This window comes from Notothenia rossii (genome assembly GCF_949606895.1).
Source record: "Notothenia rossii genome assembly, chromosome: 9".
Classification (NCBI taxonomy): domain Eukaryota; kingdom Metazoa; phylum Chordata; class Actinopteri; order Perciformes; family Nototheniidae; genus Notothenia; species Notothenia rossii.
This window is the reverse complement of record NC_136907.1, coordinates 79877724-79894271: the sequence shown is the minus strand read 5'-3', so window position 1 is coordinate 79894271 and position 16548 is coordinate 79877724. Positions and strand designations below refer to the sequence as shown.

Here is a 16548-nt window from a genome sequence, read left to right as displayed (position 1 = left end):
AGATAGAGATATGGACTTTTGGTTTCACGTGGGAAACAAAAGGTGAGCAAGTCTTCAACCCATCCTCCATATGCAGACGTATGCTCTTTATAATACGTCCACTTTATCCACTTTCTCCTGTCATAAATACCAAACATGTGACGTTCTGTCTGTTGGCAGAGTTAGTCTGTTTTATATGTACGAGGTGCTAAACCCCTAGATTTGGGAACTAGTGCACTAAACTAGCTTACTGTGCACATATTTCACAAAGTAGTTAGTTGCTATTTTCCATCATGTTGTTTCTGTAATCAGATATTGGTCGGAGACAGAAACATTTTGCTGCACAACAAAGACCTGTACTCCATGGAGCTGATAATAGTTCTGTATTTCTATCGAAGTTAGTGTTTAAATGCAGGTTTTTTAACTTGTAATGGAGTATTTTTCCAATCAAGTTTGAGTGATTTTACTTAATGATCCGAGAGCTTCTTTATCCTCTGATATTTGTGCTGTTTGTCGCTCAGTTTGATGGTTCTTTCATTGTTCTAGGTAGCTTTGCAGCCACAGATCAAATACGCTTAGTGCATTTGCTCTATTTACTTACGTAATACCTCAGTTACTAATTTGTGTTTCAGGTGCACTTACTGTAAGACATTTTAAAAGCTTGATATGTTAAATATTACAGTAAAAGAGAACAATGGAGGCACTTTAAAACTATTGTTGAGTTGTCTTAATGTCTCGTTAGATCTCTGCTTATTATTGACATGAGAAGTGAGAGAGTGTTTACTTTAGTTATACCTTACCTACTTACTTACCTATTTACTTACTTACCTACTTACCTACTTACTTACTTACCTACCTACCTATCTACCTACTTCCTTACTTTTGTTTCAAGTGCACTATACACGTTTTGAAAGCTTGCTAATTGTAAAAAGCAAAGAAGTCTTCTCAGTTTCTCAGGTATTCTATTAACTATTTGAAGAAATGTATAATAACATTAAACATTTTTTAGTAAACAATAGCTGTATTTACATTGAATATGGTTGTAATCCTAGAAATAGAATTGAATAAGATGTCCGTTTATCTGAACAGTAACCGACCTCTGAACCGATCCAATGTGCATCGGTCCTGTTTCAAACTTCACACCTTTGCACACAGACGTCCCAGAATCCCTTGCGGCTGCTATTTCTATCCACTCAGACCAGATTATGATGTTAGAGAGTCTCTTCAGGTCCAAACTTCAGCAGCATCTCAAACCTACTCATGTTTCCACCTGTCTGAGACGCCATGACTCAGCGATATATATCTCACTCCTGTAATGACAAAGTGTTCGTCAGCACTTGTTTCTCTTGAGAGGCTTTTCCTGCTCTTTCTCTTTACCTGAGCAATATACGGTACATAACTTCTGGTGAAAAAAGGGTAGAATATATTCAGTATTCCCCTTTAGACTCAGTCACCACATTGAGACTAGTGGACACGTCTTCTTTTAAAATCTGACGCCACTATAACTAAAGCCCAAAAAGGTGTCCATTGTTAGGAATGAATCCTCATTATTAAGAAAGATAAGAATAAGAAGTACTTTATTGATCCCAATTTGGGAAATGTTGAGTCCAACAGGATCGATCTCACGAAGAACTATTGGCAGAAAAATAATAACAAACTGGAGAGACGGCTGAGTTGACCGCAGTGCAGAATCGCTGTATAGTTGAAATCTCCTAACAATGTTGTCCATCTTAGACACAGGCCTATTATATTTACAGCCCTTAATAACATTCATTTTCTGGGCTCAATATGTGTCTTGGCTGTTTTCGTTGTGAAAACAAATGGACCGTAGATACACGGATTGACCGTCCTCATCTGCGCTCTTATTTTGAAAGACAACTTCCGGTAGCAGAATATGAAAAAACTGGTTTTTTTTTTGTTTCTGTTTTCTAGTGATTTAATTTATTTTTTTGAGAAGTAGAAAATGAAAATCATCCCCTTTTTTTAAGTTTAATAAATCAATTTTTGACCATGATAAAGAAAAACGCCTTGTATTTCAATTTTGTTTTTTCAATTTGAAAACGAAAATCAAATATCCAGTCGTTTTTTGTTTTTGAAAATCCATTTGTGAGAAGAAAATCCAATGACCAAAACATACACTGACCCATCGTTTTACTCGGTGTTGCATTGCAGTAAAAATAAAGTGTTTGGTTTCATACTCTGCACTCCACTAATCCAGCTTTGTGTTTTAATCTGATTTTGATAAACGACTTTAAATGGAAACTTCATTACCAAGACTTGAGTCCGCCCGAATATCCAGACTCTCTGTCTCTCTCCCTACTGTGTTTCACCCACTGTGGTGTCTTAAACTGCCTCCCTCACACACACACACACACACACACACACACACACACACACACACACACACACACACACACACACACACACACACACACACACACACACACACACACACACACACACACACACACACACACACACACACACACACACACACACACACACACACACACACACACACACACACACACACCGTTTCCCAGTCAGCTCTGGTGGTATTGGAACAGATTAGCAGCGTATTGATATCTGAGGAAACGCTGAGCGAGCGCCTCCATGGAGAAAAAGAACAAGTGTTGCTGCTAACAGGCGTCGCGCTGACTCTTCCTCCAGGCCTTCACACAACAACAAAATGCCCCAGATAATGAATAATGTAATCTGATGACGGCCTGAAATACGTCTCTTTAAATAGCTGATAGAGCCAGCTGTGTCACTTTTTAAAACGACTCAAAAAGAGGAATCTCTGCAATGAAAATGCATCGACAAAAACACTTTATACAATTTATAGCATCATGATGGAGTAAAGGGAAGCAAACAAACACATATTTTCTTATGACGTGGTATTAATACAGTGTCATTTCATAATAATACCTTTTATTTGTATAGCACACTTTAAAAACAACGTCACCTCGAGGTACTTCACACTTTGATTATTAAAAGTTATCGAAGAAACATTTAACAAAAAATATCGCATATTCAGCTTTTGGCGTTCCCTTTCCTGCCGTGTGTTCTTTAGGCTTTAGTGCATGTAAAGGGTCCACAGAGGCTAAAATCCTTATTGTAAAGCAATATTAGAAACATTTGTAATGCATAACATTGTAAGTACGTCTCTTTTTAAACAAAGCCACAGATGCAGCTGGTACAAAAATAACACGCAGTTCGTTTTTTTGTATTATTATTATAATTATGATGAATAGATTAAAATGTAAGATAATATAAAAGTGCATTAACAGAAGGATAGGACAAACTCACAGTGTGATAACAACGATGGATGATAACTGTTAAGCCCTGAGCCTGTTTTTCAGGTCTCAGGCTCGAAAATGACATTCCCTGAACAAATGACCATATCTTCCCTTCTAAAAGGGTTAAATTAATAATCTTTTTTCTCAAAGTAATGATAAACCTGTGAGTTGGATGTAGAAAAGTCAGAATCAATATAGATGTTTTTTATTTGAAAGAAAATTCAGATTGAACATGGTCAAAAACTGTAAATGATAGTGTCCGTCCAAAACATATGTTGTACTTATAGTGAAAACTAACCTTGGATGATGGTTAGTAGACTAAAAGCTTTAGGAATACAAAGTACAACATATAATAAGTACCCTGTATCAAGATTGATGCAAAACAAGTGACATTTGACCTTTTTAGAGAGGTTTAGCAAAATACACTCCACCTCTGAGGTGATTTGGGTGGAAATGGGGGTTTTACCGTTTCTCTGGAACCCATTGGTCGATGTTGGTGATTGACATCTCTTTCTGCCGTTAGAGCCAATAGAATCGAAGGGGAATCTCCCCTCTCACACACATGCTAAAACAAAAAGGTTTGCATCAGAGTGAAGCTGTCTGTAGCTCTGACATCTGGAAACGGAAACGCAGGTTTATTGCTCATGGATTATCAGAAATCATTTCAAAGGGACACAGACACATTGGATTAACCTATGGATTAACTTCAGCAGCGTTTTTATCGTTTTAATGCCATTGAAGACCACTTTTGACAAGACAAAGACACAGGTGAGCCATGTTAGCATTTTTAGCTACCTAGCGACATATGTTTTGATGTCTGTTCTTTTTTATAAAGTCGCAATTTCGTATAATTGAGTGATAATGAGGGTACTCCTCGATTCTGTGTCATCTCACGATGTGAAACGATGTGTTGGATGTGCAGAAAAGCTAAATAATAAGGTTTTGTGATTGAATTTCGATGCAGTCATCTGTTAGCATTTTTCGCTCGTTGCTAATTCAGAGGCTCAGCGTTAGCATTGTGTTTTTTTTTTGTTGAAAACAAATAAAATAATGATCAGTTAGATGAGTTGCTTCCCGTTGCATCGATATAACACATTCATAGTTTATTAAATGAACACGCCCTCAGACACTGTTTCCTGCAAGATGTTGCGGGAGGGCCCCGGTACCGGGGTCTCTCGGGCTTAACTATTAAACACAAAGACACTTTCCTGAAGACCAAGCATCTGTTTTCACTGGCGATAAAAAAGAGGTTTACCAATAATTCAAGAAATCATTTATTAGGGTATTAGGATATAGGAATACAATTCAAAATATCGTAACGGCACATTTTGAGCTTTTGAAGCATTTATATTTAAAGAAAGCAACAAGACCGGAGAAAGGTCAGAGGGTAAGCTGCTGTGATCAATATGTTTAAAATGAACCCAACTTTGCTCCTGATTAATTTTCTTTCATGCAACATTTATTTTTAAAGTGTTTACACAAAACTATGGATAAAGTAAAGTGACACCTGACCAAAGAAAATCACTTTTTTGGACCAAAAACACACTTTCAAGATGCATTTCATTTAAGGCAGGATTATGGATTAAATAAAACGATTTAGTAAATGTATTCAACAGATGAGTTACAGCATAAACATGAACATAAAGAAATAACATGTTAACGCAGAGAAATGTTAAAAAACAACTTAACGGCAGAAACAATTTAAAACTGTGTTCATTATCGTCATTTCAAGGAGGATTTATCAGAAATATCTAAAATCAGGAAACAAGCAGAAGTAACATTGAACAGCTACACGATAGAAAACACACGTCATCATAGAGCTGCTCAATTAATCGTGTTTTAATCGTAATTACGATTTTGGCTTGCAGCGATTATGAAAACAACATCATCGAAATGAAACGATTTTTTTTTTTTTTTTTTTTGGGTTTTTCAGTTGAATTATACTTAAAGTTCAGGGTAATCAACTGTTAAAAACATACTGTTCCATTTTTTTTTAATAAATGGATGTTTTCAAAGTAAATGGATAATTGTTTTTAATAATCGTAATATCAATTATTGACCCAAATAATCAAGATTATGATTTTTGCCATAATCGAGCAGCCCTACGTCATCAGCTCATGCATAGGATGTTGCTGATCATTTAAAACGTTATGAATGGTTGTAATTAGAGATGTCCCGAACCGATCACGTGATCGGGGATCGGAGCCGATCACGTGATTTTCAAAAGATCGGAATCGGGAGGAAAAAAATCGGGGATCGGGATTTATTTTATTTTTTTAAATGTTGTATTCAATATTACAAAATGACCATGTTCAAGTCTTAAAGTCATCCTGAGGCCTTAGTTTTGGTTTCAAATGACAGAACATCATGTATGTGTTGCTTCTTTGGGGCTTGTTTTCATAGTTGCTTATTTCTCTCAAATCTGGCAACAGAGTGGGCGCAGTGTCTAATTGTAGCAGTAAGCTAACGAGTACTGAAAGCTTTATTTTGTTTTGATCCAATGCTGCACAACTGAACTGATCCAATGCTGCTGTGAAAGAAAGAAGCTATATCCATGTTGGATAGAATATCCAATTTAAATAAAAAAATAACCTTTAGGGACAACTTCAATGCTTTTTTTTCTCTTAATGCATTGCATAAAGATCGGATCGGGAAAAATCGGTATCGGCAAATTGTCAAAATCAAATGATCGGAATCGGATCGGGAGCAAAAAAAGGTGATCGGGACATCCCTAGTTGTAATAGTGCTCTCTGATGTCAGGACATTCAGAAGAGCTTTTAAAAAGGCACCAATTCATTATTCAGAGCGTTATTCAAGAGCCACAGAAACCTTCAGTGGTAAAACCTTCAGGTCATTCCAAGTGCTAAAGTATGGGAACACCCTCTGAGTGAAAGTGTGTGTGAAGGTGTGTATGAGTGTGTTAGAGTCAGGATCAGAGACTCACTCACTCTGACCCTCTGAGGCCTCTTCAGAACTGAGAGACCAGTGGATGGACCGGATGGAGAGGATGCTCTGTATCCACCAAACCACGTATTACGTATTCTCAATAATCCAGACATTACGTCTCCCTTCCTCTGTGCAGACTCTGCCAACACACCCAGATCCCAGTCTGTGTTGTCTCCAACCTGGACGTCCCAGCTGTGAGTCCCTGAGTCAAAGCCCTCAGAGCCCAGGACAGAGCTATCCAGCCTCTCTGGGTTATCAGGAGGTTTCTCCTCTCCTGGTCCCACACAGGTCAGATCTTCAGACAGGACGAGGTCAGAACCAGCAGTGTTTGGGTCCAGGACCACAGGATGGTAGGACACCATGTCCTTCATCTTGCTCCAGATGTTGAAGCTGAGGTTGCCCAGGTGTTTGGCCTGGTCTATCAGAGCTCCTGAGGGCAGCTGTGGAGCCTCCAGCAGGGGGCGCTGCAGCCTCTCCACTGCAGCCTTGTAGCTGAACAGGAAGGAGACGTCTTCAGCTCTCAGCTCCTCCTCTGTGGCTCTGACTGTGTGAGAAAGAGCTGCCATCTCTCTGCTCACAGCCTCCATCTTCTCCTCCATCATCCTCCTCTTCTGCTCCTCTTCCTCCCTCAGTGCAGCCATCCTGGCCTCCTCTTCCTCTTCTAGAAACTGGTAAAGCTTCTCAAACTGCTCCTTAATCTGCGTCTCTGTGCGTTGAGCCTGGACCTTCATGTGTTTAAATGTTTGATCAAACTTCACTTTAACTCGTTCAAAAGTCTCTAACTTCTTCTTCAGAGGCTGCAGAGACTCCTGGAGCTCCTTCCCGTGTCGTCGAGCAGCTTCATCGATGGGTCTGAATCTGTGCTCGCTGTGTTTCTCTGAATCTCTGCAGACGAGACACACTGGCTGCTGATGGTCCAGACAGAAGAGTGTGAGTCTCTCAGAGTGCAGACTGCAGAGAGCCTCTGGAGGTCTCTGCTCTCTCTCCAGTAAGAAACTCTCACACAGGTTCTTTAAGGTAAAGTTAGAAGGAAGTGAGTTCTTTGAATGTCCCGTCTTACAGACCGGACACTCCTTCCCTTCTTTCTCTCTCCACCAGCTCTACACACAGTCTCTACAGAAGCTGTGGCAGCAGGACAGGATGACGGGATCTCTAAAGATGTCATAACAGACCGGACAGCTCAGATCGTGCTCCATACTGGAAGCCGTGAAGTCTCAGAGTGAAGCAGAACACTTCCTTCTTGAAACCTCCCTGGAAGTTAGTTTTAGTCTTTCTCCTTGTGAAACCTCTCCATCAGGTTGAACAGGCAGTATTCCAGTTCCCTTTCCTATCGTCGTCCTTTCTCAGTGGAAACTAAACTGTTAATGATGTTTCTTCTCATCCGTCGTTGTGCAACCCTTCTCGGTTGTATTGCCTCGCCTCATGACAGTTTGAACTTTATGAGTCCAGAGGTCAGTTCTTTCAGGGTGAGGCTGTTAATGTTCACCACAATCTGTCTTCATGGAATTCAATGCATTGCTCAACTACGAGAATAGTGACTCTTGGTACAATGACCCACTCAGAAGAGGTCTAGGTGTTTTCAGCAGTCGCCCTACTGTACCAATGATTAAAGGACTTTTGTAAAACACTATGCATTTATCTCCAGTACATTTCAATGCTGTAATGGTTTTGTCGTTGCAGATTTAAAATCAGCTGTGATCTAGAGAGAATAATCAGTTAGGTATCAAACGTACAGCAACACAATATTTGTAGTAAAGGCAATAAAGATATTTATACTTGCAAGTATGACGTCTCCTCCAAAGAGCACGTCCTGCTCTGAGTGAAACAGGCTCTCTTTATAAGAGGACATCAAAGCAGATCTACATTGCAGCAACATTCTGGGAGGCCAGCTGAGACCCCCTCTGGCACTGTGTGCTAAACCATCACACTAGGGCTGCACGATATGGGCCAAAATTCATATCTCGATATTTTTTAGCTGAATGGCGATATACGATATATATCTCGATATTTTTTCCGTAAAGTAAAAACAAAACAGACAGTCCTAGTTTGAAGCCAAACCTCACACAGGCACTTTATTTAACGTTTAGAAGCTGCACATCAACATGCATGAAATAATTCAGGAACAAAAACGTAATTAATTAGTAATTAGTAATTTCGACCAGGTAACTCGTACCTGGGGTCAACAGCTTTTAGCAGCTTTACAAAGCCGGTCTGCTCCACAGTCGACGTGGGGACCATGTCTTTGGCTAAGTGATATGCCACTGCCTTCGTTATTTCACGCCACTTTTCGCTTTTTTTTTCATAAGGCACACCACGTGTGAGTGAGTTGTGTAGCGTGATTTGCTTTGAGGCAGGAGGCTGACAAGTCTTCACGGTCTGGGTTGCAGCACGCAGTTTAATACACTCCTCATACTGCACTTTGTGCTTCTGTTGTAAGTGGTGGAAGAGATTTGTTGTGCTCGACCCTTTCGTTGCAACTTTTTTCCGGCATTGTCTACAAAGTGCATTTTTCTGCTCCACGTCTGCCGCTTGAAAACCAAACCATCTCCAAATGAGAGAGCCGTTTGTTTTCTTCTTAACAACCAGTTCATCCTCGTTTTCTGTATCACCTTCTCTCCTTTCTGTCTCCTCCTCTATCTCCGGATTGTTCGCTGCTGCTGCCATGCTTCTTCATGCAAATGTCGGGAGGTGGGGGTGAGGGCGAGGGGGTAGTGAGGGGGAGGCGGCAGGGCGCCGTTGCTGCTGCTTGGAGATACAGAGAGGCGGGCCGCGGGGCAGAGAGAGTTTGCAGCGGAGTTTGCAGCAACTTGCAGCTTGTTTTAATATATATCGATATATACGATATGATGTAATCCTATATCGCGCATGAAAATATATCGATATAAATTCAAAACTCGATATATCGCCCAGCCCTACATCACACCCTACAAGACAATGGGATATACAGATGCCCCTCAGACACAGTATGCAACACCTCACCCCCTAAACACGTCTGTTGACCACAGAGTTTGAAAAGGGAGTGATTTGTAAAATATCCAAAAAGAAGAATCTGCTTACAGTTGTGTTTCATCTGGGTGTTGAGAGATGTATCCATAGATCTCTTAATGTTGCTCTCAAAGTGCACCAGATTGATGCTTTTGACTTCAATATTTAAAAACAAATCTTCCCGAGGGAGCATGCCCCCGGACCCCCCTAGAGGAGGTTAGGGTCCCCCCCCACCACTTAAATCATGTCCACATGGATAAGAAACTAAATACATTTGCACACATCTTGTGTCCATATCTTTCTGTTGTGGTGGTCATGCCACACCGTGCACGTGAATGCCTTCGTGAGTCATGGTGAGATATCTGGATTCAGAGGTTTCTCTTTCTTTGCACAGCATGAAAGAAAGGCCAAATGAATGGGCTGTGATTTGAGTTTTTTTAATCAGAGGTTGAGTTCAATAATTTGTACGGCCCTGGGAGGATGTTGAACAAATTGAAAGGAAAAAGGTTCCCCACCCCTGCTGTAAATAATAATAAAAACCCTTGATTTATAACTTAACATCTCTGTCTCTATTGATCTGAGTATATTATAAAGAACAGTTCATTGAAGCATTATAGCACAGGCCTTTGTCAGATCGTATATTACGCTGTTTTTTTTCTGCTTCGAATAGTTCTCTCTTTTTTCACCATACCTGTGTTTGCATCACCGATTAGATAACACTTTGGAAAAGTTGCACCATTGAAGTATGCAGAATTAGGTTTTTATAGCAGTTTACTTTGATCATGAAGAGCAGACGAGGAAGAAGTACTAACATCCTTTTCTTAAAGGTCACCTATCATGATACTTTTAGGCAACAGCAGAGGTCTCAGATATATAACAATATATACAAAACATGTCTATGAAGTGTTTTGCTCCAAATACCAAACAGATCACCCATTCTAGCCATGCCTCATATCCTCTATTTCACTTCCTGTTTCTAAAGTGCTGATTTTGGTATAAAGCTTTAAAAAGGAGGGGTCTGAGCTCATGTGGGACCCGGCAGCTACTGTCTAAACTAAATGCTGCCGTGATGAAACGCCATATCATGGATTATCAAGGATTCTCTCTGAAACAGTATGGAGCTCAAAGGCTTTCTCTCTTGCCGGTTATACCACAAGGTGAGTTCCTTTTTACTTCCTGCTTCCTCACACACATGCTCTCCAGTACAGGTTAGCTCTGAGTGTTAGCCATGCTAATGTAAACACCGACCGTATTACGTCCAAAACAGTCGGGCATTGTTTCTGATAGCAACGTTTCTGATTGGGCCGTGGGTCCACATTTCAGATATTACGTCATATCGGACGCAAATCTGGATCAGCTCCGTTGTTCCCCCGTTTTTAGAGATTTGGGTACGGAGGAAAAGAAAGAGGGTTTTATTTGCTGACGCTGCGTGAGTTCACAGACACACCGGGGACACATGTTGATGCATTTTGCATGATAGGTCCCCTTTAAGCAGAAATACTACAGCCTTAAAATACTCCATTACAACTAAAAGTCCTGAATTAATAATACATATCAAGTCGAAATACAGAAGTATTATCAGCTTAAGTATCAACAGTACACAGTACACAGAATATCTCTTTCCACAGTATACTATTATCCAGTTTTATCACTAACAAACACACTTCATATCATTGTATTCTTGTAGTTTTTCAATAGAAAATATTGGGTATATAAGTACAGTACTGCATCAGATCAATTGGTATATCATGTGTTTTTATATACAAAGAAACACGGTTACATACATGTGTAAAAAGTACAATATTTGCATCTGAAATGAAGTGCAATTGAAGTGTGTGTAGCATGAAATGGTAATACTCAAACACTGGATGATTCTCAGGCATGTTTTAAACCTTCTTCTTCTTGGCGTCATTACTGAGCCCTTTCTATGCATTAGACGTCAGAGATAATGTCTTCCCCCAGAAAACATGAGTCACGCTGGGTCTGAAATCTAAAAATATCTGGTCTGTGTTCAGACTCAGTGCTGTGCGTCCAGAAGAGTATCTGTGTATTCTTCAGCTGAAGCTCAAACTGCAGAAAACTACATTTAGAGGCAGAAATCTGCTTTTTAAGGCTCAAATCCCTTTGTTTGCTTCTTCGTGAATTATTATGTAAGTTGTTTTGGATTAAATGTGTACATCTCTCCCTCTCCTCATATTTAGTATTCCTCTTAAGGCTCTCCATCGACATTGAGTTGAATGAAAGTTCAATAATTGTTTTAAATCATGAAACTAAGGAGCAATGCCATTATAATAGTACATGTATTTATGCTGCTTTTTTATATATTTATTGATGTCCTTTGTTTCCGTTACGTACTTTTCTACTTTAGCACTTATGAAGAAGAACTAAAGAAATGTATTGATGTTGTCTTTGACTCAGAGGTAGTTTCATCCCACAGGATTAAGAAAGTTCAACACCCACCTGAACTTTTGAAAGAACATCCAGAACATTCATCTGTTTGCAACTTACAAATTATTTATCTAATATATCATATTCCAATGACTTCTTCTTGCACTATTTCTATTCTATCTTATTTGTATTTACCAGAGGTGGGAAGTAGTGGAGTACAAATACTTTGTTACTGTACTTAAGTACATGTTTCTGGTATCAGTACTTTACTCCACTAATTATTTTTCTGACCACTTTTTACTTTCTACTTCTTACATGTTGAACACAAATACCTGTACTTTCTACTTCTTACATGTTGAACTCAAATACCTGTACTTTCTACTTCTTACATGTTGAACTCAAATACCTGTACTTTCTACTTCTTACACATTGAACACAAATACCTGTACTTTCTACTTCTTACATGTTGAACACAAATACCTGTACTTTCTACTTCTCACATGTTGAACACAAATACCTGTACTTTCTACTTCTTACATGTTGAACCCAAATACCTGTACTTTCTACTTCTTACGTGTTGAACTCAAATACCTGTACTTTCTACTTCTTACATGTTGAACACAAATACCTGTACTTTCTACTTCTTACATGTTGAACACAAATACCTGTACTTTCTACTTCTCACATGTTGAACTCAAATACCTGTACTTTCTACTTCTTACATGTTAAACACAAATACCTGTACTTTCTACTTCTCACATGTTGAACTCAAATACCTGTACTTTCTACTTCTTACATGTTAAACACAAATACCTGTACTTTCTACTTCTTACATGTTGAACTCAAATACCTGTACTTTCTACTTCTTACATGTTGAACACAAATACCTGTACTTTCTACTTCTTACATGTTGAACACAAATACCTGTACTTTCTACTTCTCACATGTTGAACTCAAATACCTGTACTTTCTACTTCTTACATGTTGAACTCAAATACCTGTACTTTCTACTTCTCACATGTTGAACTCAAATACCTGTACTTTCTACTTCTTACATGTTGAACTCAAATACCTGTACTTTCTACTTCTCACATGTTGAACTCAAATACCTGTACTTTCTACTTCTCACATGTTGAACTCAAATACCTGTACTTTCTACTTCTCACATGTTGAACTCAAATACCTGTACTTTCTACTTCTTACATGTTGAACTCAAATACCTGTACTTTCTACTTCTCTCATTTTCCAAACAGGCTGGTTCCTTTAGTCTGAATGTGTGTTTGGTGGCGTGATCATTATTATTTAGAGTCATTGCGTGCCTATTGATTTGAACACGATCCGTGTATCCATCATTTCCTGGTCTTCTCTAAAGAAGAGGGACCAATGAAAACGTTGTCATGTTGCCGTTGTTCAGCATGGAAACATTCATTAGCTAACAATGACATTATTGTTCTATTAATATAAAGGGAGGTCAGGTACTCTTTAAAACAGCTGCTAGTTATGGGTACTTTTTACTGAAGTACATTTCAAAGCCTCTTTACTTTGACTTGATGACATATCTACACAGTGTACACATGGCGATAAAAGCCTTGAATCTTGTGCTTGTCTTCTGCTTCAAGCTCTAACACCTGTGTTCTGTTAGACTGTGACCAGGGACAGGAATGGTGTTCTTGAAGCAAATCAATGCTCAGACGGCTGAGAACAAATAGATCATGCATGATAAATCTGTCCGCCCAGATCCAATCTGCTGATGTCCGTGGTGACAGGAAGTCGATCCTGAGACACGGGAGCCTCTGGAGCTCTGCAAACTCTTAAAAAAGTTTCCAAAGCAAATGTTGAGAAAGCAGATTGATATATTCCCACTGGAAGCAACAAGTTCGCTGTTGGCATGAAATACACCCCGGAGCTGAGGACGCATGAATAACAGCTCTGTAAATAAAGCAGGCTCTCGCTCGCTGACAGGTTTAAAGGCCTCCCGCTGTCACCACGTCCCACAATCCCTGAGCTGCTGCTCCTCAGGTTCACTGGGACTCGGTGAGCGACCTTGAGACTAGCGGCTCTTTTATTGTGAAGCGTCACGGCTTCTGCTCCTGAGACGAGATGCTGCAGAGTTCAGGGGAGGACATCCTATTCAGACACTATTCTGCTTTTCCTTTTCCGCTGGTTCAGTTTGAGGTCCGGACTGTTGGAACCTCTTAAAGGTCCCTGTTACCCTCGTCTTCATCAATATATCACAGGTCTCAGATATATACAGAGCCTGTCTCTGATTGGCTGAAAAACCAAACAGATCATTGCAGCATTACCCATAATCCCCTCTGTTTCAGCCCTGTTTCCAAAGTGCTGATTCTCTGTCTGTTACTTTAGATGAAAATAAGGAGCCCCTCCCCACGCCCCTCTGAGAGACATTTGGTTACAAAGAACTCAATGGTGCTCTAGAGGAGATTCAGGTGATAAGGGGGGGGCGGGGGGGGGTACCTTGGTTGCTGATTGGCTAATGGTTACACAAGACAACACATCGTTATGACATCATCAAATGGCCAAAATCTGATCAGCTCATTTTCAGACTGGTTTTTATAGAAATGGATCAAAAAGAGAGAGAATCTTTGTTCCTGAAACTTTCAGTCTCTTTCCACAGAGGGGACACATGTTGATGTAGAAGAGACATGAAGAAGAGGGGACACATGTTGATGTAGAAGAGACATGGAGAAGAGGGGACACATGTTGATGTAGAAGAGACATGAAGAAGAGGGGACACATGTTGATGTAGAAGAGACATGGAGAAGAGGGGACACATGTTGATGTAGAAGAGACATGGAGAAGAGGGGACACATGTTGATGTAGAAGAGACATGAAGAAGAGGGGACACATGTTGATGTAGAAGAGACATGGAGAAGAGGGGACACATGTTGATGTAGAAGAGACATGAAGAAGAGGGGACACATGTTGATGTAGAAGAGACATGGAGAAGAGGGGACACATGTTGATGTAGAAGAGACATGAAGAAGAGGGGACATATGTTGATGTAGAAGAGACATGGAGAAGAGGGGACACATGTTGATGTAGAAGAGACATGAAGAACAGGGGACACATGTTGATGTAGAAGAGACATGGAGAAGAGGGGACACATGTTGATGTAGAAGAGACGTGAAGAAGAGGGGACACATGTTGATGTAGAAGAGACGTGAAGAAGAGGGGACACATGTTGATGTAGAAGAGACATGGAGAAGAGGGGACACATGTTGATGTAGAAGAGACATGGAGAAGAGAGGACACATGTTGATGTAGAAGAGACATGAAGAAGAGGGGACACATGTTGATGTAGAGGAGACATGAAGAAGAGGGGACACATGTTGATGTAGAAGAGACATGAAGAAGAGGGGACACATGTTGATGTAGAAGAGACATGGAGAAGAGGGGACACATGTTGATGTAGAAGAGACATGAAGAAGAGGGGACACAAGTTGATGTAGAAGAGACATGAAGAAGAGGGGACACATGTTGATGTAGAAGAGACATGAAGAAGAGGGGACACATGTTGATGTAGAAAATACATGAAGAAGAGGGGACACATGTTGATGTAGAAGAGACATGGAGAAGAGGGGACACATGTTGATGTAGAAGAGACATGAAGAAGAGGGGACACATGTTGATGTAGAAGAGACATGAAGAAGAGGGGACACATGTTGATGAAGAAGAGACATGAAGAAGAGGGGACACATGCTGATGTAGAAGAGACATGAAGAAGAGGGGACACCTGCTGATGTAGAAGAGACATGGAGAAGAGGGGACACATGTTGATGTAGAAGAGACATGAAGAAGAGAGGACACATGTTGATGTAGAGGAGACATGAAGAAGAGGGGACACGTGTTGATGTAGAAGAGACATGGAGAAGAGGGGACACGTGTTGATGTAGAAGAGACATGAAGAAGAGGGGACACATGTTGATGTAGAAGAGACATGGAGAAAAGGGGACACATGTTGATGTAGAAGAGACGTGAAGAAGAGGGGACACATGTTGATGTAGAAGAGACATGAAGAAGAGGGGACACATGTTGATGTAGAAGAGACTTGAAGAAGAGGGGACACATGTTGATGTAGAAGAGACATGAAGAAGAGGGGACACATGTTGATGTAGAAGAGACGTGAAGAAGAGGATTTTGCACAATAGGTGACCTTTAAGAACCAGTTTGCTTTTCCACCAACAGAAGCCGATGGACGTCATTGCGTCACTGCTTTCCTGATAAACCCTCTCAGTTGTTCTTCGTCAGCTTATAAATCATTATACATTTGGTATTCTCCGGTGGAACAGAAGCAGCACATTGATTTGGTCTCTGGTGGCTTTCCAATCGCACACACGAGAAACACTGGTTATCCATCAGGCTTCAAAACAGCTCTGATCTTGCCTCGGTGGAAAGGGGTTAACAAAACTAAGGCTGTGCAACATGTTCTAGGACCTCCTGTTCAATGTGTGCAAAGTAGTCACATTTCAAGTCATCAAGCTTTTCCTGTACCTTCAACGTTACATGATGGTATGAAGAAACTGCAGACCTGTTTCAAAAGAATTTTCACAACTGTGAGCTTCTAGCAACGTTTCGTTTAGTCAATGCTTTTAGTCAACGCACATGCTTCCTCAAAAAATATTCCTAGTACAAATATATGTTTGCACCACTTTTCACATGAATAAAAACACTTCTGATTGCTTTTTTTATTTTAAAAAGCTTTTTAATTCACAAAAAAGTACAAATAGTGACATTTAAAAAATTCACATTGGTCCCAAACTAAGAGAAATGATCTGCCACACGAAAACATGTCACCTTTTGTAACATTGTCAAAAATATGCAAAAAATAAGTTTTATTTACTAAAAAAAATTGGCTTTCAAAATACAGAACATGTCGGCCACCGCAGACCATCCATCCATCTTCTCCCGCTTATCCGTGGTCGGGTCGCGG

General features: G+C 40.1%; 1 protein-coding gene and 1 pseudogene across 4 annotated transcripts in view; one reads left to right on the top strand and one right to left on the bottom strand.

Annotated features, from left to right (window-relative positions):
• Positions 1-16548, top strand: part of kcnq3 (potassium voltage-gated channel, KQT-like subfamily, member 3) — a 143647-nt gene that overhangs the window by 66504 nt on the left and 60595 nt on the right. Inside the window, exon 1 of one of the 3 annotated variants that reach the window (XM_079648987.1) lies at positions 3708-4046. The exons of the other annotated variants lie outside the window; for them this stretch is intronic. The gene's annotated coding sequence lies outside the window, so the exon portion shown is untranslated. Of the gene's footprint in view, positions 1-3707; positions 4047-16548 lie in introns of those variants that run through there. 3 annotated transcript variants of the gene reach the window in all.
• Positions 5585-7610, bottom strand: LOC307018657 (nuclear factor 7, ovary-like; annotated as a pseudogene). The gene has a single exon. The product of its transcript is annotated as a nuclear factor 7, ovary-like (transcript).